Below are 24,000 nucleotides of genomic sequence, written 5' to 3'. Positions count from 1 at the left end.
TATCGAACATAATGCATAAGAGGATCCATAAAGAACCATAGGGTTTTCCGAGAAAAACCAGGGTACATTATCCCAAAATGTTCCATCTTCCTAGAAAAGTGGATTCGTTCCAGAAAAGTTCCAGAAGATGCTAATGGTAAGCAAGAAGATTGTTTACGAAGAAACAACAAAAAAAATTCATATTCTGATACATAAGAGTTATATAGGAATTGAAATAGTCTTTTATTTTCTTTTTGAAAAAAAAAAATGGATTTCATTGAAGTAATAAAACTATTCCAATTCGAATAATAGTTGAGAAAGAATCGCAATAAATGCAAAGATGGAACATCTTGGATACGGTATTGAAGGAGTTGAACCAGGATTTCCAAATGGATAGGATAGGGTATTTCTATATGTGATAGATAATCCAAATGCAAAAATTTGTCTTCTAAAAAGGGAAATATTGAATGAATAGAGCGTAAATTCTGAAACTTTGGTATTTCTTTTTCTTTCAGACAAAAAAATTCCCGTAGCGAGAATGGGATTTCCACAACGATCGCAAACCCTTCAGATAGAATCTGAGAATAAAACTCAGAATAAAAATAATTTTTGTAATCCAATAATCGATCTTGGTTAGGATGATTAACCGAGTTATCCAAAAAATTCTGCTGATACATTCGAATAATTAAACGTTTCACAAGTAGTGAACTAAATTTCTTGTTATTACAACTAACAACTATTTCCACAGGTTCAGAACCATTTAATCCATAATGGTGGGCAAATGCATAAATATATTCCTGAAAGAGAAGTGGGTAGACAAAGTATTGTTGACGAGATTTATGTTTTTCTGAATACCCTTCGAATTTTTCCATTTGTATTTCTACTTGAATCAGAGAGAAGAAGCATTTCTCGGTTTATCGAATGATGATACATAGTGCAATATGGTCAGAACAGGGTGTTGCATTTTTAATACAAACCCTGGAAAGAAAGGGAGTCTAATCCACAGATCTTTTTCTGCTCCTTTTCTACCCAATTAGTTTATGTTTGTTCTAATTAAAAAAAAAGAACAGAACAAGTTTTTTATTTTTGCAGGCCAATCGCTCTTTTGACTTTGGAATACAGCCTCTTTATCAATATACTGCTTCTTTTACACATTCAATCCATAACATCCCTTATTCAATCCATAATCAAGAATAATTAGGATTTCTAAAAAAAAAAAGAAAAAATAAAGGGTCCACTCATAGGAAAACCCAACCTTTCCCCGCATCCGGCACTAATCTATTTTTAACGTCTAATTAGAGCGGGGAATCATTCCAATTAGGAAGTTCAGCTCGTTGCTTTTTATTTTACCAGAATTGGAGCCAGGCTCTATCCATTTATTCATTAGACCCAGAAAATCGTAATTTTGGATTCCATTCAAAAAAGATTGATTTTATTACGACATGCTATTTTTTCCATTCATTACCTTTGAGGATCAGTCGTGGTCTTCTAGACTCTACCAAGAGTCTGGACGAATTTGTTGTTTCATCCAAATGTGTAAAAGATCATAGTCGCACTTAAAAGCCGAGTACTCTACCATTGAGTTAGCAACCCAGATAAAAAAAGGATCTTAGATACGATCGAAATCCAAAAATCAATGGAATTACACCGCGCGCTTCTGTCAAAACATTGAACTAGCAAGACATCAAAAGATTTTTTTTATCGACCATGAAAAACACTCAAATGCCAAAACGAACAGGTCCGGTGAAATTCCACTAAAGTAAAGTTAAAAAAAGAGCGACCCTAATCACGATGGCCAAATTCTCCTTATTTTTAGCGATTTTTATTAACAAAAAATATATATTATAAAAAATATATATTATATTGTATGAGAATACATGCAAGAGGAACACCCTTATCATTTGAGCGAAGTGTAGGCGGAAAAATTGAATATGGAGTGAGGATAAAGAGACCCATCTATCTACAAATTCTATTTGTTCAATAGACCTTTGTCAATGGAAATACAATGGTAAGAAAACAAATTAGATAGAAAAAGTAAATAAAATAGGGGCTTATGTTGGATTGGCACGATATAATATAAATCCAAATAGGATTAAAAAAGAGGTAAATTGTGTCTAAATAATTAGACAACTAGGAATACTAATAATCTTCTCCTATCCTATTTTTTGATTCATTTAGTTCTTCAATTAACTCAAAGTTCTTTCTTTTTCTTTAAAGAATTCTGCCTTCCTTAAAATATCATAAACAGTTCTTGTTGGTTGAGCACCCTTTTCAAGGAAATAGAGAATAGCTGGAACATTTAAACAAGTTTGATTCTTTATCGGATCATAAAAACCTACTTTTTGAAGATCTCTTCCTTCTCTTCGAGATCGAACATCAATTGCAACGATTCGATAGACAGCTTATTGGGATAGATGTAGATAAACAACGCCCCCCCCTAGAAACGTATATGAGGTTTTCTCCTCATACGGCTCGAGAAAATGATTCGAATTTCTGTCGATAATAATAGAAATTAGACTATGACGTGCATTAATTTCCTTACAGAAAAAACAAATTTCATTTATACTCATGACTCAAGTGGGCTAATTTTGCCTGACAAACTTCGAAGGCAAAATCCTTCCAAAATTTTTGAGTCGTCTTTAAACTCTTTTCTTTGTCTCATTTCGAACGAATTGACTTTTATTCCTTATTCTAATCCAACTCTGTTGTTGAGACAATTGAAAATTGTGTTTACTTGTTCTGGAATCCTTTATCTTTGATTTGTGAAATCCTTGGGTTTAGACATTACTTCGGGAATTCCTATTTTTTTCTTTCAAAAGAGTAGCAACATACCCTTTTTTCTTATTTCCTTCGATAAAGCATTTATCTCTTCTATAGAAATCTAATAAGAGGGATTGATTCTGATATACTTTTATTGGACTTTCTTCTTATTTTAACCTTTCGATTTATTTCTATATTAAGGATAGACTGACAAAGTTGGCCTAATTTATTAGTTTTCACTAACCCTAGATTCTTTCCCTTGATAAAAAAAATTCTGTCCTCTCGAGCTCCATCGTGTACTATGTTACTTAAACCCAGCGCAAATTTGGTTCGGAACGAATAGAACAGGCTATGTCGAGCCAAGAGCATTTTCATTACTATGGAAAATGATGGATAGCAAAATCCACAATCGATCATGTCCTTCAAGTCGCACGTTGCTTTCTACCACATCGTTTTAAACGAAGTTTTACCATAACAAACATTCCTCTTTTCATTGCAAAGTGGTATAGAGAATTGATCCAATATGGATGGAATCATGAATAGTCATTGGTTTAGTTTTTTTATACTAATTAAAACTTGCTATCTATGGAGCAATATGGATAAAAGAAAGTAAGTATTTATCCGGGAAGCCTCCGCCAAGATCCAATTTATTTAAACCCATATTAAAATTCTATCATATGAATGAAACATAGTTTGAAAAAGACGACTAAACAAGTTTGCTTAAAACTTATTTATTCTTAAATTTCCACCCTCAACGGATGGCTCGAGATGATCAATCTTGAAGTGAGAAAAGAAGGATTGACTCTTCCTCAATAAATAAACTATCAACCTCCAAAAAAGTTTAATTAATTTAATTACTAGAATTAGAATTCTAGTAGTAATATATTTTTTCAGTACCAAAAACAATTAACTATAATAACTAAATAAACTATTCCAATGAAAAGATTGAAAGTTTTTGGTAGTTATAGAATTCTCGTACTTCTTCAACTCGAATACCAAAAGGAAGAAAAAAATATGACTAAGTGATTTTATAGTAGAGGCATATCCTGAATGTGCTTGATAGATCCCATTTTTTCATGAAAATAAAGATAGTCAATTTGACTGGACTTAAGACTTTATTATGTTTTCTGAGAAAGAATAAGATATCATTATTCTCTTTAATAAACTTTTGTCTCGTACGGAATACTATATGATTTCACCGTTTGTTTCATCAGAAACAATCTGGGACGGAAGGATTCGAACCTCCGAGTAACGGGACCAAAACCCGCTGCCTTACCACTTGGCCACGCCCCATTTCGGGTTTTATGCGACACTAATAAACACTAGTATGTTTATTTGTTATTCGTCAATACCATTTCAATTACATAAAAAAGGAGGGATATTCTCTTGCTAGTATTCTACACATGCGGATAATATAGAATCAAAAAAATGCATTGATCATTACATGGAATTCTATTAAGATATTATATGAAAGTCGAATTTATTCCACTCTCATTTGAGAGTGCGAATACAAGGAGGTATTTTGTGTTTGGGAAAGTCCGAAGAAAAAAGATTTTGAATCTGCCTTTTCCTTCTTTCCCTTAAAAAAATAACTCAAGAAAAATCCAATTATTTACTCTACAAGAATGAAATGCTTGTTATGCCTAATATACTTAGTTTAACCTGTATCTGTTTTAATTCTGTTCTTTATCCTACTAGTTTTTTCTTTGCCAAATTACCCGAAGCTTATGCTATTTTCAATCCAATCGTGGATATTATGCCTGTTATACCTCTATTCTTTTTTCTATTAGCCTTTGTTTGGCAAGCTGCTGTAAGTTTTCGATGAAATCTTTAGTACTCTGTATGCCAAATTGAATGATGTGTTCATTCCAAAAAAATTTTAAAATGGGTAAAAGCCGAGAAGTTTTATATTTTTATATTATGAACCTTCGATTCTAAAATTTAAATTCTTCTACATTGAATGGGTAGCTACAGCAATAAATTTGGATCAGCCTTTCTACTCCCCTGCACCTAGGTTGAGCAGGTACCTAAAGGTACCTACACAATACCTAACCACCTAACCCTATTTTTGCTATTGATAAGAGTGCTTATTATAAAAGAATTCTTGCAATTTTTTTCAAGAATTCTTTTTTGCATTTTTAGGTATAAAAAAAAACCATCCTAGTGGATCCGTGTGGTAAGGAAAAACTGGTAATCTATTCCTTAAAAAAAAATCTTGGAGATTATGTAATGCTTACTCTCAAACTTTTTGTTTATACAGTAGTGATATTCTTTGTTTCACTCTTTATCTTTGGATTCTTATCTAATGACCCAGGACGGAATCCTGGACGCGAGGAGTAAAAATTCAGTTTTTTTTTTTCTTATTGGATTTGTTTCGTACATTTATCTATGAGAAAATCCGGGGGTCAGAATTCTTTCCAATTCGAAAGTCCCAAATGATCCAAGGGAGCGGAAAGAGAGGGATTCGAACCCTCGGTACAAAAAAATTGTACAACGGATTAGCAATCCGCCGCTTTAGTCCACTCAGCCATCTCTCCACGTTCCAAAGCGAAAGGTTTCCGTGATATGATATAGGCAAGAAATAAGAAATAACGGTTGCAAAAAACCCCTTTTTTTTCTTTCAAAAGTCTATAAAAATTATATTGCCAATTCCATTTTAATTATATTCTTTTTTCTTAATGTTAATAAAAAAAGAAGAAAATTCTTGTTTTTTCTTTCTAAAAATCGATATTGGCCGAGAGACAATCAAATAGATTTTCTCTTTAGCGGGCATTTCCATATAGGACTTGTTATAATTATAATAAAACAAGCAGGTTATATAAAAAAAACGCTTTTTTTGTCGATTATTTATCAAGAAAGCAAAAAGGGTTCTTATCAAATCCACCATAAAATTGGAAAGAAGCATAAAGTAAGTAGACCTGACTCCTTTAATGATGCCTCTATCCGCTATTCTGATATATAAATTCGATGTAGATGAAATTGTATAAGCGAATTTTTTTTATTTCCTTAGACTTAGACCGCGCAAGACAAGAATTTTTCGCTATTTACGATTTCATATTCTTGTTACTAGATGTTCTATAGGAATAAGAAGAAATCGCAACTCCTTTGCGCTACACATAAAATTGGATTTCGAAGGTCCATTTTTTTTTTTCAGAATCCTCTATTATTTTAGTTCTTCCACCCATGCAATAGAGAGGGAATGGGAAAAGAAGGGTTACTTTTATTTGCATTTTTCCCTTAAAAGATAGACTTTGAAATAGGAGTCTTGGAATAATGCTGAATTCAAAGGTTTATTTCTTTCTATAGTATAAGAAAAACAATTTATTTCTATTTCTATAGTATAAGAAAAACAAATAAATAGTATAAGAAAAACAAATCGAATCAAATTCATGGATTTACCACGACCTCGGTTGTGACTGTGACTCCATAGATAAAAATGGGAAATTTCTCTCTTCGAGACCATTGAAAAAGGGCATTGAACGAGAAAGAAATCGTCCACAGATAATAAAACTATCATATGCCTTGGAAAGTGATATGAGGTGCTCGGAAATGGTTGAAGTAATTGAATAGGAGGATCACTATGACTATAGCCCTTGGTAGAATTCCTAAAGAAGAAAATGATCTATTTGATACTATGGATGACTGGTTACGAAGGGACCGTTTCGTTTTTGTAGGATGGTCTGGCCTATTGCTCTTTCCTTGTGCTTATTTCGCTTTAGGGGGTTGGTTTACAGGGACAACTTTTGTAACTTCTTGGTATACCCATGGATTGGCTAGTTCCTATTTGGAAGGTTGTAATTTCTTAACCGCAGCAGTTTCTACCCCTGCCAATAGTTTAGCACACTCTTTGTTGCTACTATGGGGGCCCGAAGCACAAGGAGATTTTACTCGTTGGTGTCAATTAGGCGGTCTATGGACTTTTGTAGCTCTCCACGGGGCTTTTGCACTAATAGGTTTCATGTTACGCCAATTTGAACTTGCTCGGTCTGTTCAATTGCGGCCTTATAATGCAATCTCATTCTCTGGTCCAATTGCTGTTTTTGTTTCTGTATTCCTTATTTATCCACTGGGGCAATCTGGTTGGTTCTTTGCGCCGAGTTTTGGCGTAGCAGCGATATTTCGATTCATCCTTTTCTTCCAAGGATTTCATAATTGGACGTTGAACCCATTTCATATGATGGGAGTTGCCGGAGTATTAGGTGCGGCTCTGCTATGCGCTATTCATGGAGCGACCGTAGAAAACACTCTATTTGAGGACGGTGATGGTGCAAATACCTTCCGTGCTTTTAACCCAACTCAAGCTGAAGAAACTTATTCAATGGTCACTGCTAACCGCTTTTGGTCCCAAATCTTTGGTGTTGCTTTTTCCAATAAACGTTGGTTACATTTCTTTATGCTATTTGTACCCGTCACCGGTTTATGGATGAGTGCTATTGGCGTAGTTGGCTTGGCTCTGAACTTACGTGCCTATGACTTTGTTTCCCAGGAAATCCGTGCAGCGGAAGATCCTGAATTTGAGACTTTCTACACCAAAAATATTCTTTTAAACGAGGGTATTCGTGCGTGGATGGCAGCTCAGGATCAGCCTCATGAAAATCTTATATTCCCTGAGGAGGTTCTACCACGTGGAAACGCTCTTTAATGGAACTTTCGTTTTAGCTGGTCGTGACCAAGAAACCACCGGCTTTGCTTGGTGGGCTGGGAATGCCAGACTTATCAATTTGTCCGGTAAACTGCTTGGAGCTCATGTAGCTCATGCCGGATTAATCGTATTCTGGGCCGGAGCAATGAACCTATTTGAAGTGGCCCATTTCGTACCAGAAAAGCCCATGTATGAACAAGGGTTGATTTTACTTCCACACTTAGCTACTCTAGGTTGGGGAGTAGGGCCAGGGGGGGAAGTTCTAGATACTTTTCCGTACTTTGTATCTGGCGTACTTCACCTAATTTCCTCCGCAGTCTTAGGCTTCGGTGGCATTTATCACGCGCTTCTGGGACCCGAGACTCTTGAGGAATCTTTTCCATTCTTTGGTTATGTCTGGAAAGATAGAAATAAAATGACTACAATTTTGGGTATTCACTTAATTTTGTTAGGTCTAGGTGCTTTTCTTCTAGTACTCAAGGCTCTTTATTTTGGCGGTGTATATGATACCTGGGCCCCTGGGGGGGGAGATGTAAGAAAAATTACCAATTTGACCCTTAGTCCCAGTGTTATATTTGGTTATTTACTAAAATCTCCTTTTGGTGGAGAAGGGTGGATTGTTAGTGTAGATGATTTAGAAGATATAATTGGTGGGCATGTATGGTTGGGTTTTATTTGTGTATTTGGCGGAATTTGGCATATTTTAACCAAACCCTTCGCATGGGCTCGCCGTGCATTTGTATGGTCTGGAGAAGCTTACTTGTCTTATAGTTTAGCTGCTTTATCTGTCTTTGGTTTTATCGCTTGTTGTTTTGTATGGTTCAATAATACAGCTTATCCGAGTGAGTTTTATGGACCCACCGGGCCAGAAGCTTCTCAAGCTCAAGCATTTACTTTTCTAGTTAGAGACCAGCGTCTTGGAGCTAATGTGGGATCCGCTCAAGGACCCACAGGTTTAGGTAAATATCTAATGCGTTCCCCAACTGGGGAGGTTATCTTTGGAGGGGAAACTATGCGTTTTTGGGACCTTCGTGCTCCATGGTTAGAACCTCTAAGGGGCCCCAACGGTTTGGACTTGAGTAGGTTGAAAAAAGACATACAACCTTGGCAAGAACGACGCTCAGCAGAATATATGACCCACGCTCCTTTAGGCTCTTTAAATTCCGTGGGTGGCGTAGCTACCGAGATCAATGCAGTTAATTATGTCTCTCCTAGAAGTTGGTTATCAACTTCTCATTTTGTTCTAGGATTCTTCTTTTTTGTGGGCCATTTATGGCATGCAGGAAGAGCCCGAGCTGCTGCAGCAGGTTTTGAAAAGGGAATCGATCGTGATTTGGAACCTGTTCTTTACATGAACCCTCTTAACTAAGATTTTCTTATTTATACCTGTTCTACTTTTTTTCTGTTCTGGCTCGGTTATTCCATCTAGCCGAGCCATTCATTCCTTTTTATGAAAGAAAGATAAGGGACAGAAAAAAAAAATAAATAAAAATGAAAGAAACAAACGTATTCAATAAGCAAAAGGAGAGAGAGGGATTCGAACCCTCGATAGTTCCTAGAACTATACCGGTTTTCAAGACCGGAGCTATCAACCACTCAGCCATCTCTCCACAGCCTAATCCTTATTTTACTCCTACAAATAGAACATAGCCATATAAAAAATAAAAAGATTTATTAGCCTCTAGAAAGATATCAGATACAAGTTCCTTTTCGATATATCTCTGTATACTGTATACACGGATACAGGATCCGCTATACCCGCTTGTGAAATAAAGAGTAAATAATCTCTTCTCACCCCCATATCCAAATAAAAAAGCGGTTTAAGTAATAAATTTGAATTAAAGAGAAGAATCAATGGATTCATGATTAAACCCCTCCTACTTCTTGTATTTTTTTACAATTTTGGTTTAAGTGAGGGATCAAATATGTAGTCAACTTTATTTGATGGTAGCTTGGAGGATTAGAAATATGACTATTGCTTTCCAATTAGCTGTTTTTGCATTAATTGCGACTTCCTCAGTCTTAGTAATTAGTGTACCCCTTGTATTTGCTTCTCCTGATGGTTGGTCAAATAATAAAAATGTTGTATTTTCCGGTACATCATTATGGATTGGACTAGTCTTTCTCGTAGCTATTCTGAATTCTCTCATTTCTTAAATGAAATTTGGTTAATATTTATTAACCCCATAAAAAAGAAATAATAAAGGCCATTTCTTCTAAAAAATTAGAATAGTGAGACGTATTAAAACGCAATTTGCGTTCCGAATTGCTAGCTCTTCTCTTTCAGTATTATGAAATTCCATTCCCATTAGAATATTCATTGACAGATAATAAAAAAAGGAAAACTCTAATATAATAGAAAATGAAATGAAACGGTCGACCCAGACATAGAAGGTCGACCCAGGCGGATATACGCTATAAAATATATACCGTAGCGAGCGTAGTTCAATGGTAAAATATCTCCTTGCCAAGGAGAAGATACGGGTTCGATTCCCGCCGCTCGCCCGCTTAATTTATCAAAGTACTATGATAAAAAGTTTAGTCTAGTTAACTGTTTAACTACTTATATTAAATTAAGTATTAATTAGGTGTTAGTCTAGTGCCGTATCCCTTACTATCTTACCCTTCCTTTGCATCCCACTCAAAAAAAGAGGGCGCTCCAGAGGCAGAAATAGAACTCGCCAACAGAGCTCCAAAAATTGGGTATTAACTGAGACAAACAACGGGCAAACTTTTTTTAAAGGGAAGGGAGAGGTAGACTGTCCCTTTCGTTTCATTTTTATTTTCTGCAGGGTAGGGAGAGGCCTTGCGCCTTCTTTTTTTGAAGGCAAGTGACTTCGCAAACTGCTCAATTTTGCCCTCTAGGGCCGGGAACTAATGAATAAAAAAGGGTTGGATACGCCCCTCTACCATACATATCTAGAGAAATAGAATAGTCCTTTTATACAGACTGCTAAGTGCGGAGACGGGAATCGAACCCGTGACCTCAAGGTTATGAGCCTCGTGAGCTACCAAACTGCTCTACTCCGCTCTGGAGTACCAGAAACTGGTGGACAAAAAAGGCTTGAATACAAGCCTCTAACATGTCTAGACAAATAGAATACTCCTTTTATACAGAATGGAGCGGGTAGCGGGAATCGAACCCGCATCGTTAGCTTGGAAGGCTAGGGGTTATAGTCGACGTTGGTTGATTATTTTTAACGTCTCTAATTCAAAACCGAACATGAAATTTTGATTTCATTCGGCTCCTTTATGGATATTCTCACCACTTAACATCTATGTCAGCTTTTCTATTTGAATGGAACCAAAGCTCTCCGCTTTCTAGATGATCCTTATAGAGTAGGAGATAGAAATTCTATCTAAATTCATCTAATCTACTTACTTCGTTCCCTAATTTCATTCAAGAGATCCTGAGGAAAAGAATTGGGTTTCCACCGAGCTGAAACAATATGCGGATGGTTCTAGTAAACCAAAACTATCGTTTTTTAGCTATTTGGCTTCCTTATTCCTTATTTTAAGAAGATTTAGTTACGATTGGAAATCAACTTTTTTGTATCTTCATCCATAGATCCTTTACTCATATTTTCAAAATTGGAATACTTAATCCAATGCAAAATTATGCTTCGCGACTCTGTACTCATAATCCTATTTTTATTTTGGATGCAATTTAAATTAGTCTTTGGATACAAATCGCCAGAATGTATATTCTTCCTCAATATGCTATTGAGAGGAAAAGGATTTAATCCTTTATAAGAACTAAAGTTTTCATCGGAATATAAAAATAAAAAACTTAAGGATGCCTTAAGTATATCATTTCAAATTCAGTTATTAATAGAACGAATCACACTTTTACCACTAAACTATACCCGCTACATTGTAGATTATGGTATAAATGGTACCCTTTGTCAAGGATAGCCATTTGACAAGAAGGCTAATTCCCCCTTATTGAATCAGATGGAGAAGGTTCATGACACTGAGCCGTTGGTACTTCTACTTCGATCGCTCGCCTTTACTTTAGGATTTAGATAGCCCCTCTGGTCTGTAAAAAAAATCTTTTCTTACCATGCTAATAGCGCCTGAACCAAATGTATTTATTTTGATTAGGATCCTATTCTACGGTTACGACTACAATAATAATTATTTACTTTGCAAGGACGTAAGTGTGTCAGACTGCTAAATTGTTTTATTATTCCTACAATATAAACTAGGGGATATAGGGGGTAACACTGTCCCTATAAATTCCTTTTTTCCTTTTCTTTTTTGTCCAGAATTGAACAAAAAAGAAATTATGGAAGATGTTTTCTTCCCCCATTAAGTCCGAGCCATAGAGTAAGAGTGAGATGAGTTTTCCAAATTCATCATAGACTTTCCCTATGGCTTGATAGAAGTAAGCAGCAAAGAGTCGTAACTTAAAGAAAAAAACGGACAGGGCCGACAGATTTACCTGATGTAAAGAAGATCCTAAAAGTCTCTGATTAGTCGACTCTCTCCATTTAACACTTTCCTCTCTCTCCTTTTTTCCACTGACTCAATTCTAGTTTATTAGATTCTTGTTTAAAAGAATGCAAAAAGTTCAATAGAACTAAGAACACATAAAAAATAGCATAGAGGATCAAGGCCATTACCAAAAGTTCCTCCCAAGGATCCTATATCCTATTGGGTATCTGTTCCCCGCCTTTTCCCGCTAGGATCGGAAATCTTATATTTTCCATATCCATATACCGTTGAATCCTTGGGGTTCCAGAATCCGCCTATTTTACTAGTCTTCGGAAACGGAAAACCCTGAACCAAGAAGAGTTGGATATGTTATGTAGGGTATGTTTTTTTTTATTAATTTTATTTTGAGCTCTCAAGATATCGATATATACATATACAATCTCTACATAATGTCTCTCTCTCTATCTCTATATATTATATATATAATATGTACATTATGCAGTAGACCCATAATGGGAAATCCAAGTGGCTAATTTTTGAATTAAATAAAAAGCCCTTTTAACTCAGTGGTAGAGTAATGCCATGGTAAGGCATAAGTCATCGGTTCAAATCCGATAAAGGGCTTTTTAAATTAGTGGTAGAGTAATCTCGTGCTAAGACGTAAGTCGTTGGTTCGAATCTGATAGAGTACTTTTCTACTAAATTGATTCACTTTTTTTCTTTGTTTTTGAAACTTTCTCTATATTTTTAGAGAATTTTATGACTTAGTGCGGGATGGATGCATTTTTGGTATGAACACTAAATGAAGCACGGAGAATTAATCTATAACGATCAACTAAAAAAAATCCTAGATGAAAACATAACAGAAAAGTTGGAAAAACTCTTTGCTTTGGATCTATTTATACTTTTCGAGTATATTGACAATTCCAAAAAACTGCTCATACTATGATTATAGTATAATCACGAGCGGTTGTATATGGCCCTATCGTCTAGTGATGCCCCTATCGTCTAGTGGTTCAGGACATCTCTCTTTCAAGGAGGCAGCGGGGATTCGACTTCCCCTGGGGGTAGGGAGTATTATGAAAGGAGGTTAATCATAGATTAGCAAAAACCCTAGAATAAATTCTTCCTGGGTCGATGCCCGAGTGGTTAATGGGGACGGACTGTAAATTCGTTGACAATGTCTACGCTGGTTCAAATCCAGCTCGGCCCAAACCAAAAATCTAGGGCTTCGTGAGTATGAACTAAATCCTTTTGTTTTTCTTCCATAAAATAAAATGTCTGATCTATAGAAATAAAAGATAAAGAAAAAAGGGAAATTTTTTTTTCTAATCCATATCTCTCTCATTCCTTTCTTACAAACAAAAGAGTTTTTCTTATTGAAGGCTGGATTATTATCCATTTTTAGTGATAAAAAATCACGACATACTAGTTATGTCACTCTCACTATACCCACGTATAATATAATATGTGGGTATGTAGTATATGATTCGTCTATTTCTTAGAGTACGAAAGACGAATCGAATCTTCTTATGGTTCTATTTAAGAATGGGTATGCCATACACCCCGCGGGGATTGTAGTTCAATTGGTCAGAGCACCGCCCTGTCAAGGCGGAAGCTGCGGGTTCGAGCCCCGTCAGTCCCGAACTAGGGTTCAATGAATGGAGAAATTGATATTTCCTTTTTCCATGAAAAAAAGGGGCAGGGAGCAAGATCAAATACCCACAGGGCACCCTTACTTCACTTTTTTATTTTGCATCTCTCATTAAAGAGGGAGGAGAGGGCATATAGGAATTTTTTTTTCACTACTCCCAATCGATAAAGAAAGACACACATACGATATGTGGATTAGTAGAATTTAGGATATTATATTACTCTATCTTTCTTTATGATGATACCATCCTCATCTTAATTTCCTATTCCACTCTTATGGAATAGAGTACCGGTATTTTACCGGAATCCATACATAAATCGTATTCCCTTTTTATTTCAGACCTCTTTTCCCCATCTCACTTCTACTGCTTATTTGGATGTCTATGTGACCCATAGAAAGTGAAAGTTGGTCATATAATACATACATAATTGTATGTATAACTATAAGAAAAAGGAAGGGAAATTGTATAAGATTAAGAAAGTATAAGATTAAGAAAGCTCGTGGGTTAGAGATATAGAAAAGAAAAAGTAGAAAAGGATTAAAAAAGAGGGAATTCCTAATCCAATCAAAAAACCCATTTTGGTCTTAGTGTGGATAGAGGATCTTCCTATGTTATACTATATAACTCTCATCCGTGAAATATAACTCTCATCCATGAATTGATTTGATAGATCCGATATTCATAATATTGAATTGATTCAGTATTATCAGAATGCAAGCCCTACCCTTGAATTTACAAGATACCCCTTTTTCCTCTCCATGGGATTACATCCCGAGTTATTGTGAAAATAAAAAATAAAGAGGTTATGGAAGTCAATATTCTCGCATTTATTGCTACTGCACTGTTCATTCTAGTTCCTACTTCTTTTTTACTTATTATTTATGTAAAAACAGTCAGCCAAAATAATTAATTGGAATTCCAATTAATCATTGAAGAAATTAAAAAGGGATTAAATAAAAAAAATCCAAGTCTTAAATGAAAGGATCTGGTTGGAATCTTAAAGTGTGGTAGAAAGAACTACATATAGTTTTTTCTACGACACTTTAGATTCTTTCTATTATATTATCTTTGAATCTACATAGAATAGATTAGTAGATTGAAATAGTTAAGTAGTCTAATTCAATTTCTTTTTTCATTGCATCCACTTAATTTCAATCAGGTCAAAATAAAAAAATCTAAGACAATTCTTGACCAAAGAATCCATGGAAGGAAAGAAAAATAATATGAAGAATAGACTATAGTAAAAAGTAAAAGGAAATGGAAAATGTGTGATATGCCGTGAATAGTTCCGTGGAAGAAAGTCTAATTTTCTTATGTATAGAACTTTTTTTAACCATTCGTCATTTCTAGTAGAAATTCTGAATTGGTATAATGGCTCTTTCTTACATTACAACTTACAATACAAGAGTTTCTTACAGGAGTGAAACAAAACTAAAGAAAAAGATTAAAGAATAACGTTTGACAAAATGATTAATGCAAAATGATCCATTAAAGAAAAGAATTGATACAACAATTTGATTACTTAATCAATTAGTAGTATCCCTAGAGTCCACTCCTTCCCCATACTACTAGTGAAAGAGAAAATGTAAAGACTACCATTAAAGCAGCCCAAGCGAGACTTACTATATCCATCTAAATTATGTCTCCTATTTCTATGAAGGGATTATTCTACTATTGATCAATAATCATAGTGGAATCAAGGGTACAGAGTCAAAAAGGGATTCCGCCCTAAGGCCATGGATCAATCAGTTCAAGGAATTTACTCCTAACAAATTCTTATAGGAATTCTGGTAGAATTAGAGAGCATTAAAAATACGAGATACTATAGCCCTTTTTTCCTTAAAAAAGAAAGAGTACGGGAATGATGTCCTGAATAGAAGAAGCGGGAATAGGAAGATTTTTTATTCCTTTTGTTACTCTTTTTTTTTTTTTTAAGCAAAGGACGCCCGAATATACCATAAAATTATCGATAGATAAATATTTATTGGATACCTACCTTACCTAATGTTTATTTTTGACCTAAACCCTGCAGCCTTGCTTTGTATCATTCTATGAAAGAATGAAGAGATTTTATCCATAATACAACTCCTAAATTGATTTTTGATCGACCTATTTAATCTGATTCTCGTTAGAATTAAGTAGTCCTTACTTTAGTGTATGTAGGTAACATAAGATGTACGATAAAAAAATGTATAATAATTAGTAAGTCTTGATATTCTTTCGTGGAGTCCCTTCTTGAATCTTAGATTGAAAAAAAAAAAGAATGCCCCTTAGGGACCTTTCTTTGGATACCAAGATTTCTGACATCTTATCCTCGTATTTTAAAATTATCAAATCGAATCTCAATTAAGAACCAATTCAAATTCATATAATAAAAGAATAAGGAAACACTACCTCACCCCTATTGATAACCATTTTGGCCACTACCGTCAAAACAAACCCTAACCCTAGTTTGAGGATAGAACTATGGTATGGTTTCTCTAAACCCAGTATCGGCAGGCCCAGTTACTCTCTTGCCCGAACTTATGCGAAGTAAAAATTTATCGAATTCGATCAGCACTATAAAAAAAACCTAAGTATTTTATTGATCAGGCGGCACCCAGATTTGAACTGGGGATAAAGGATTTGCAGTCCCCTGCCTTACCGCTTGGCCATGCCGCCAAAAAATCCGATCAAAAATCTAGAAAACAGCAAGTATTCATCCACGTTTTCTTACGAAAAGCCCCTTTTATTTTGAATATAATTCTACTTACTTTTTTCCAATCTTTTTCAAAAAATCTATTCCTGCTTTTTTTGATCCAGTTTCTATTATTCTCCTCGATAGATTCTATCTTAAAACATACATTGTTAACACAATAAAACTTCCCATTTCTTTCTATTGAGATGAAAAAGAAGAAAAAGTGGATTTCTATTCACAGGCTGCAAAATTCAGAATAAATTGGAACCGTTAACTAGAATTCTCTTTTTTTTATTGCAGTAGTGAACTACTCTTAAATCGGTATTATCTCCCCCCCCTTCAATGGCATAATAAAATATTATGGCTTTATGCTTAATCCGTGTATAGGTAAACTTTAGGTCCGAACAGCATTATTATCCAAAGATCCCCTTTATGTACATATCTCTATGGGGAATCATGCTTTAATTTTTCAAAGTATTAAATTAAATATCTTGAATAAAAAAAGGAAATTTGCTCTGATATAGAGTATAACCTGACTATCTTGGCGTACCCAAGTGAAATTACGATAAAAGAAAAGCATGGATATGGGGAGAGGTGGATAACTAGATTGGCATGTACTTAAAAAAGGGACTTACTTTATTTTAGAATTCCACAATGAAATACTGAATTTTCTAGCAATTATACTACTCCGATCCGAAATAAAAAAGAACCCTCAAATTATTTTGAGAAATTAAAGTAAGCACGCTATTCTAAATCGAAGTAAAGTCAAACTTTCTAGTATATTATATTACGGCTTTATTACATTCATAGAAAGGAGATAAAATGAGAAATCTTTGCCATCCAATCTGATTAGAATATCATAACATAAAGTATAAGTGGCAGAATTTTTTTTGTAGGAATGTTTTATCAATTCATTTTCATTTCATTTGTACCCCTGGCAAACTCGAACTTTCGTCCAAATGGTCTCTATTCATATGTATGAAATACATATATGAAATACGTATGTGGAGTTCCCTAGAATTTCATGTGATTCAGTAAACAGAATATAGATTCCATGATTGCTAGATCGATCCATAGGGATTGATGAAGAGTGAGCTGATAATGGAATTTTTCTTTGATAAACAGGAAACTTAAGATTAAGATGCTCCGGAATGGAAACGAGGGAATGTCCACAATACCCGGATTTAGTCAGATCCAATTCGAGGGATTTTGTAGGTTCATTAATCAAGCCTTGGCAGAAGAACTTGACAAGTTTCCAACAATTAAAGATCCAGATCACGAAATTGCATTTCAATTATTTGCGAAAGGATATCAACTGCTAGAACCCTCGATAAAAGAAAGAGATGCTGTGTATGAATCACTCACCTATTCTTCCGAATTATATGTATCTGCGAGATTAATTTTTGGTTTCGATGTGCAAAAGCAAACCATTTCTATCGGAAACATTCCTATAATGAATTCCTTAGGAACCTTTATTATAAATGGAATATACCGAATTGTGATCAATCAAATATTGCTAAGTCCTGGTATTTACTACCGCTCGGAATTAGATCATAAGGGAATTTCTATCTACACTGGCACTATAATATCAGATTGGGGGGGGAGATCGGAATTAGCAATTGATAAAAAAGAAAGGATATGGGCTCGCGTGAGTAGAAAACAAAAGATATCTATTCTAGTTCTATCATCAGCTATGGGTTCGAATCTAAGAGAAATTCTGGATAATGTTTCCTACCCTGAAATTTTCTTGTCTTTCCCGAATGCTAAAGAGAAGAAGAGGATTGAGTCAAAAGAAAAAGCTATTTTGGAGTTTTATCAACAATTTGCTTGTGTAGGTGGGGACCTGGTATTTTCGGAGTCCTTATGCGAGGAATTACAAAAGAAATTTTTTCAACAAAAATGTGAATTAGGAAGGATTGGTCGACGAAATATGAATCGGAGACTTAATCTTGATATTCCTCAGAACAATACATTCTTGTTACCACGAGATGTATTGGCCGCTACGGATCATTTGATTGGAATGAAATTTGGAACGGGTATACTTGACGATGACGATATGAATCACTTGAAAAATAAACGTATTCGTTCGGTTGCGGATCTGTTACAAGATCAATTCGGATTGGCTCTTGGTCGTTTACAACATGCAGTTCAAAAAACTATTCGTAGAGTATTCATACGTCAATCGAAACCGACTCCCCAAACTTTGGTAACTCCAACTTCAACTTCAATTTTATTAATAACTACTTATGAGACCTTTTTTGGCACATACCCGTTATCTCAAGTTTTTGATCAAACGAATCCATTGACACAAACTGTTCATGGGCGAAAAGTGAGTTGTTTAGGTCCTGGAGGGTTGACGGGGAGAACCGCAAGTTTTCGGAGCCGAGATATTCATCCGAGTCACTATGGGCGTATTTGTCCAATTGACACGTCTGAAGGAATCAATGTTGGACTTACTGGATCCTTAACAATTCATGCGAGAATTGATCACTTGTGGGGATCCATAGAGAGTCCGTTTTATGAAATATCTGCTGAGAAAGCAAAAGAAAAAAAAGAGAGACAGGTGGTTTATCTATCACCAAATAGAGATGAATATTATATGATAGCAGCAGGAAATTCTTTGTCCTTGAATCAAGGTATTCAGGAAGAACAGGTTGTTCCGGCTAGATACCGTCAAGAATTCTTGACTATTGCATGGGAACAGATTCATGTTAGAAGTATTTTTCCTTTCCAATATTTTTCTATTGGGGGTTCTCTCATTCCTTTTATTGAGCACAATGATGCGAATCGGGCTTTAATGAGTTCTAATATGCAGCGCCAAGCAGTTCCGCTTTCTCGGTCCGAGAAATGCATTGTTGGAACTGGATTGGAACGCCAAACAGCTCTAGATTCGAGGGTTTCCATTATAGCCGAACGCGAGGGAAAGATCATTTCTACTGATAGTCATAAGATACTTTTATCAAGTAGTGGGAAGACTATAAGTATTCCTTTAGTTAACCACCGTCGCTCTAACAAAAATACTTGTATGCACCAAAAACCCCGGGTTCCACGGGGTAAATCCATTAAAAAAGGACAAATTTTAGCAGAAGGAGCTGCTACAATTGGGGGCGAACTTGCTTTAGGAAAAAACGTATTAGTAGCTTATATGCCATGGGAAGGTTACAATTTTGAAGACGCAGTACTAATTAGCGAACGTTTGGTATATGAAGATATTTATACCTCTTTTCACATCCGGAAATATGAAATTCAGACGGATACGACAAGCCAGGGCTCCGCTGAAAAAATCACTAAAGAAATACCACATCTAGAAGAACATTTACTCCGCAATTTGGACAGAAATGGAGTTGTTAGGTTGGGATCCTGGGTAGAAACTGGTGATATTTTAGTAGGTAAATTAACGCCTCAGATAGCGAGCGAATCATCTTATATCGCGGAAGCTGGATTATTACGGGCCATATTTGGCCTTGAGGTTTCCACTTCAAAAGAAACTTCTCTGAAATTACCTATAGGTGGAAGAGGGCGCGTTATCGATGTGAAATGGATCCAAAGGGACCCGCTCGACATAATGGTTCGTGTATATATTTTACAGAAACGTGAAATCAAAGTTGGGGATAAAGTAGCCGGAAGACATGGGAATAAAGGGATCATTTCCAAAATTTTGCCTAGGCAAGATATGCCCTATTTGCAAGATGGAACACCCGTTGATATGGTCTTCAATCCCTTAGGAGTACCCTCCCGAATGAATGTGGGACAAATATTTGAAAGCTCGCTCGGATTAGCGGGGGATCTGCTAAAGAAACATTATAGAATAGCACCCTTTGATGAGAGATATGAGCAAGAGGCTTCAAGAAAACTTGTGTTTTCAGAATTATATGAAGCCAGTAAAGAAACAAAAAATCCATGGGTATTTGAACCCGAGTACCCGGGAAAAAGCAGAATATTTGATGGAAGAACAGGCGACCCCTTTGAGCAACCTGTTCTAATAGGGAAGTCCTATATCTTAAAATTAATTCATCAAGTTGATGAGAAAATTCATGGGCGTTCTACTGGGCCCTACTCACTTGTTACACAACAACCGGTTAGAGGAAGAGCCAAGCAAGGGGGACAACGAGTAGGAGAAATGGAAGTTTGGGCTTTAGAAGGATTTGGTGTTGCTCATATTTTACAAGAGATACTTACTTATAAATCTGACCATCTTATAGCTCGCCAAGAAATACTTAATGCTACGATCTGGGGAAAAAGAATACCTAATCATGAGGATCCTCCAGAATCTTTTCGAGTGCTCGTTCGAGAACTACGATCTTTGGCTCTAGAACTGAATCATTTCCTTGTATCTGAAAAGAACTTCCAGGTTAATAGGGAGGAAGTTTGATCGGAATAAATATAAATTCTTTTCTTATTTCTATTTTATGATTGACCAATATAAACATCAACAACTTCAAATTGGACTCGTTTCCCCTCAACAAATAAAGGCTTGGGCTAACAAAAACCTACCTAATGGAGAAGTCGTTGGCGAAGTCACAAGGCCCTCTACTTTTCATTATAAAACCGATAAACCAGAAAAAGATGGATTGTTTTGCGAAAGAATCTTTGGACCCATAAAAAGCGGGATTTGCGCTTGTGGCAATTCTCGAGCGAGCGGAGCTGAAAACGAAGACGAAAGATTTTGCCAAAAATGCGGGGTCGAATTTGTGGATTCTCGGATACGAAGATATCAAATGGGATACATCAAACTCGCATGTCCCGTGACTCATGTGTGGTATTTGAAAGGTCTTCCTAGTTATATCGCGAATCTTTTAGATAAACCTCTTAAGAAGTTGGAGGGCCTAGTATACGGCGATTTCTCTTTTGCTAGGCCCAGCACTAAAAAACCCACTTTTTTACGATTACGAGGTTTATTCGAAGAGGAAATTGCATCCTGTAACCACAGCATTTCTCCCTTTTTTTCTACCCCAGGCTTTGCAACATTTCGAAATCGGGAAATTGCGACAGGAGCAGGTGCTATTAGAGAACAATTAGCAGATTTGGATTTGCGAATTATTATAGAGAATTCTTTGGTCGAATGGAAGGAATTAGAAGACGAGGGGTATAGTGGAGATGAGTGGGAAGATAGAAAAAGACGAATAAGAAAAGTTTTTTTGATTAGACGCATGCAATTGGCGAAACATTTTATTCAAACAAATGTAGAACCAGAATGGATGGTTTTGTGCTTATTACCGGTTCTTCCTCCCGAATTGAGACCTATTGTTTATAGGTCTGGAGATAAAGTAGTGACTTCAGACATTAATGAACTTTATAAGAGAGTTATCCGTCGGAACAACAATCTTGCCTATCTATTAAAAAGAAGTGAATTAGCGCCAGCAGATTTAGTAATGTGCCAGGAAAAATTGGTACAAGAAGCCGTGGATACACTTCTTGATAGTGGGTCCCGCGGGCAACCGACGAGGGATGGTCACAATAAAGTATACAAATCACTTTCAGATGTAATTGAAGGTAAAGAGGGAAGGTTTCGCGAGACTCTGCTTGGGAAACGGGTCGATTACTCGGGGCGTTCTGTCATTGTTGTGGGTCCTTCGCTTTCATTACATCAATGTGGATTACCTCTAGAGATAGCAATAAAGCTTTTTCAGCTATTTGTAATTCGCGATTTAATCACGAAACGCGCCACTTCTAATGTAAGGATTGCTAAAAGGAAAATTTGGGAAAAAGAACCCATTGTATGGGAAATACTTCAAGAAGTTATGCGGGGACATCCTGTACTGTTAAATAGAGCACCTACCCTGCATAGATTAGGCATACAGGCCTTTCAACCCACTTTAGTAGAGGGGCGTACTATTTCTTTACACCCATTAGTGTGTAAGGGTTTCAATGCGGACTTTGATGGAGATCAAATGGCTGTTCATCTACCTTTATCCTTGGAAGCTCAGGCAGAAGCCCGTTTACTTATGTTTTCTCATATGAATCTCTTATCTCCCGCTATTGGGGATCCTATTTGCGTACCAACCCAAGACATGCTTATCGGGCTTTATGTATTAACGATTGGAAAGCGTCGAGGTATTTGTGCAAATAGATATAATAGTTGCAGAAACTACCCAAATCTAAAAGTAAATTACAATAATAATAATAATTTTAAATATAGGAAAGATAAAGAACCCCATTTTTCTAGTTCTTATGATGCACTGGGAGCTTATAGACAAAAACTAATCAGTTTAGATAGTCCCTTGTGGCTACGATGGAACCTGGATCAACGCGTCATTGGGTCAAGAGAAGTTCCGATTGAAGTTCAATATGAATCTTTGGGGACTTATCATGAGATTTATGCCCACTATCTAATAATGGGAAATAGAAAAAAAGAAATTCGTTCGATATACATTCGAACCACTCTTGGTCATATTTCTTTTTATAGAGAAATAGAGGAAGCCATACAAGGATTTAGTCAGGCCTATTCATACACTACCTAAACAAGAAAGTTAGATTCGGCGATGCCCCTCCCCTTTCGGGGGGCATTCCGATTTCCCTAGTATCATCATTATTTGCCACGCGAATCCAGATTGAGATTGAGGCAATTAAGTTAATTAAATTTTCGAATCACTGACTCAGGCCCATTGTCGAATCCTACTCAGCAATTGTCGAATCCTACTCAGCCGAAAAGGGGGTACTTATGTATGGCGGAACGGGCCAATCTGGTCTTTCATAATAAAGAGATAGACGGAACTGGTATGAAACGACTTATTAGCAGATTAATAGATCATTTTGGAATGGGATATACATCCCATATACTGGATCAACTAAAGACTCTGGGCTTCCATCAAGCCACTACTACATCGATTTCGTTAGGAATCGAGGATCTTTTAACAATACCCTCTAAGGGATGGTTAGTCCAAGACGCGGAACAACAGAGTTTTCTTTTGGAGAAACACTATTATTATGGGGCTGTACACGCGGTAGAAAAATTACGCCAATCTGTTGAGATATGGTATGCGACAAGTGAATATTTGAAACAAGAAATGAATTCAAATTTTCGGATAACGGATCCTTCTAATCCAGTCTATCTAATGTCTTTTTCAGGAGCCAGAGGAAATGCATCTCAAGTACACCAATTAGTAGGTATGAGAGGATTAATGTCGGACCCTCAAGGACAAATGATTGATTTACCTATTCAAAGCAATTTACGCGAGGGACTTTCTTTGACAGAATATATAATTTCCTGCTATGGAGCCCGCAAAGGGGTTGTAGATACTGCTGTGCGAACAGCAGATGCTGGATATCTTACACGTAGACTTGTTGAAGTAGTTCAACATATTATTGTGCGTAGAAGAGATTGTGGTACTATCCGAGGTATTTCTGTAAGTCCTCAAAATGGGATGACGGAAAAACTTTTTGTCCAAACACTAATTGGTCGTGTATTAGCAGACGATATATATATCGGTTCACGATGCATTGCCGCGCGAAATCAAGATATTGGAATTGGATTAGTCAATCGATTCATAACTGCCTTTCGAGCACAACCATTTCGAGCACAACCAATATATATTAGAACCCCCTTTACTTGCCGAAGCACTTCTTGGATCTGTCAATTATGCTATGGCCGGAGTCCTACTCATAGTGATCTGGTCGAATTGGGAGAAGCCGTAGGTATTATTGCAGGTCAATCAATTGGGGAGCCAGGGACTCAACTAACATTAAGAACTTTTCATACTGGCGGAGTATTCACAGGGGGTACTGCCGACCTTGTACGATCCCCTTCGAATGGAAAAATAAAATTCAATGAGAATTTGGTTCACCCCACACGTACCCGTCATGGGCAGCCTGCTTTTCTATGTTATATAGACTTGCATGTAACTATTCAG

General features: G+C 36.2%; 7 non-coding genes across 7 annotated transcripts; 4 read left to right on the top strand and 3 right to left on the bottom strand.

Moving 5' to 3' along the window:
* Positions 1-5,188: 5,188 nt before the first annotated feature.
* TRNAS-GCU (transfer RNA serine (anticodon GCU)) lies at positions 5,189-5,276 on the bottom strand. The gene has a single exon. It is a non-coding gene; the product is annotated as a tRNA-Ser (tRNA).
* Positions 5,277-8,903: 3,627 nt separating this feature from the next.
* Positions 8,904-8,991, bottom strand: TRNAS-UGA (transfer RNA serine (anticodon UGA)). Its single transcript has one exon. It is a non-coding gene; the product is annotated as a tRNA-Ser (tRNA).
* Positions 8,992-9,815: 824 nt separating this feature from the next.
* TRNAG-GCC (transfer RNA glycine (anticodon GCC)) lies at positions 9,816-9,886 on the top strand. Its single transcript has one exon. It is a non-coding gene; the product is annotated as a tRNA-Gly (tRNA).
* A 2,484-nt stretch (positions 9,887-12,370) lies between these two features.
* Positions 12,371-12,442, top strand: TRNAT-GGU (transfer RNA threonine (anticodon GGU)). The gene has a single exon. It is a non-coding gene; the product is annotated as a tRNA-Thr (tRNA).
* Positions 12,443-12,949: 507 nt separating this feature from the next.
* On the top strand, positions 12,950-13,031 carry TRNAY-GUA (transfer RNA tyrosine (anticodon GUA)). The gene has a single exon. It is a non-coding gene; the product is annotated as a tRNA-Tyr (tRNA).
* A 358-nt stretch (positions 13,032-13,389) lies between these two features.
* On the top strand, positions 13,390-13,463 carry TRNAD-GUC (transfer RNA aspartic acid (anticodon GUC)). Its single transcript has one exon. It is a non-coding gene; the product is annotated as a tRNA-Asp (tRNA).
* A 2,600-nt stretch (positions 13,464-16,063) lies between these two features.
* On the bottom strand, positions 16,064-16,134 carry TRNAC-GCA (transfer RNA cysteine (anticodon GCA)). The gene has a single exon. It is a non-coding gene; the product is annotated as a tRNA-Cys (tRNA).
* Between the last annotated feature and the right edge of the window lie 7,866 nt (positions 16,135-24,000).

Source organism: Triticum urartu, unplaced genomic scaffold (assembly GCF_056163025.1).
Source record: "Triticum urartu cultivar PI428250 unplaced genomic scaffold, HENAU_Tu73 scaffold2, whole genome shotgun sequence".
Lineage (NCBI taxonomy): Eukaryota > Viridiplantae > Streptophyta > Magnoliopsida > Poales > Poaceae > Triticum > Triticum urartu.
This window is presented reverse-complemented; position numbering and strand designations above follow the sequence as displayed.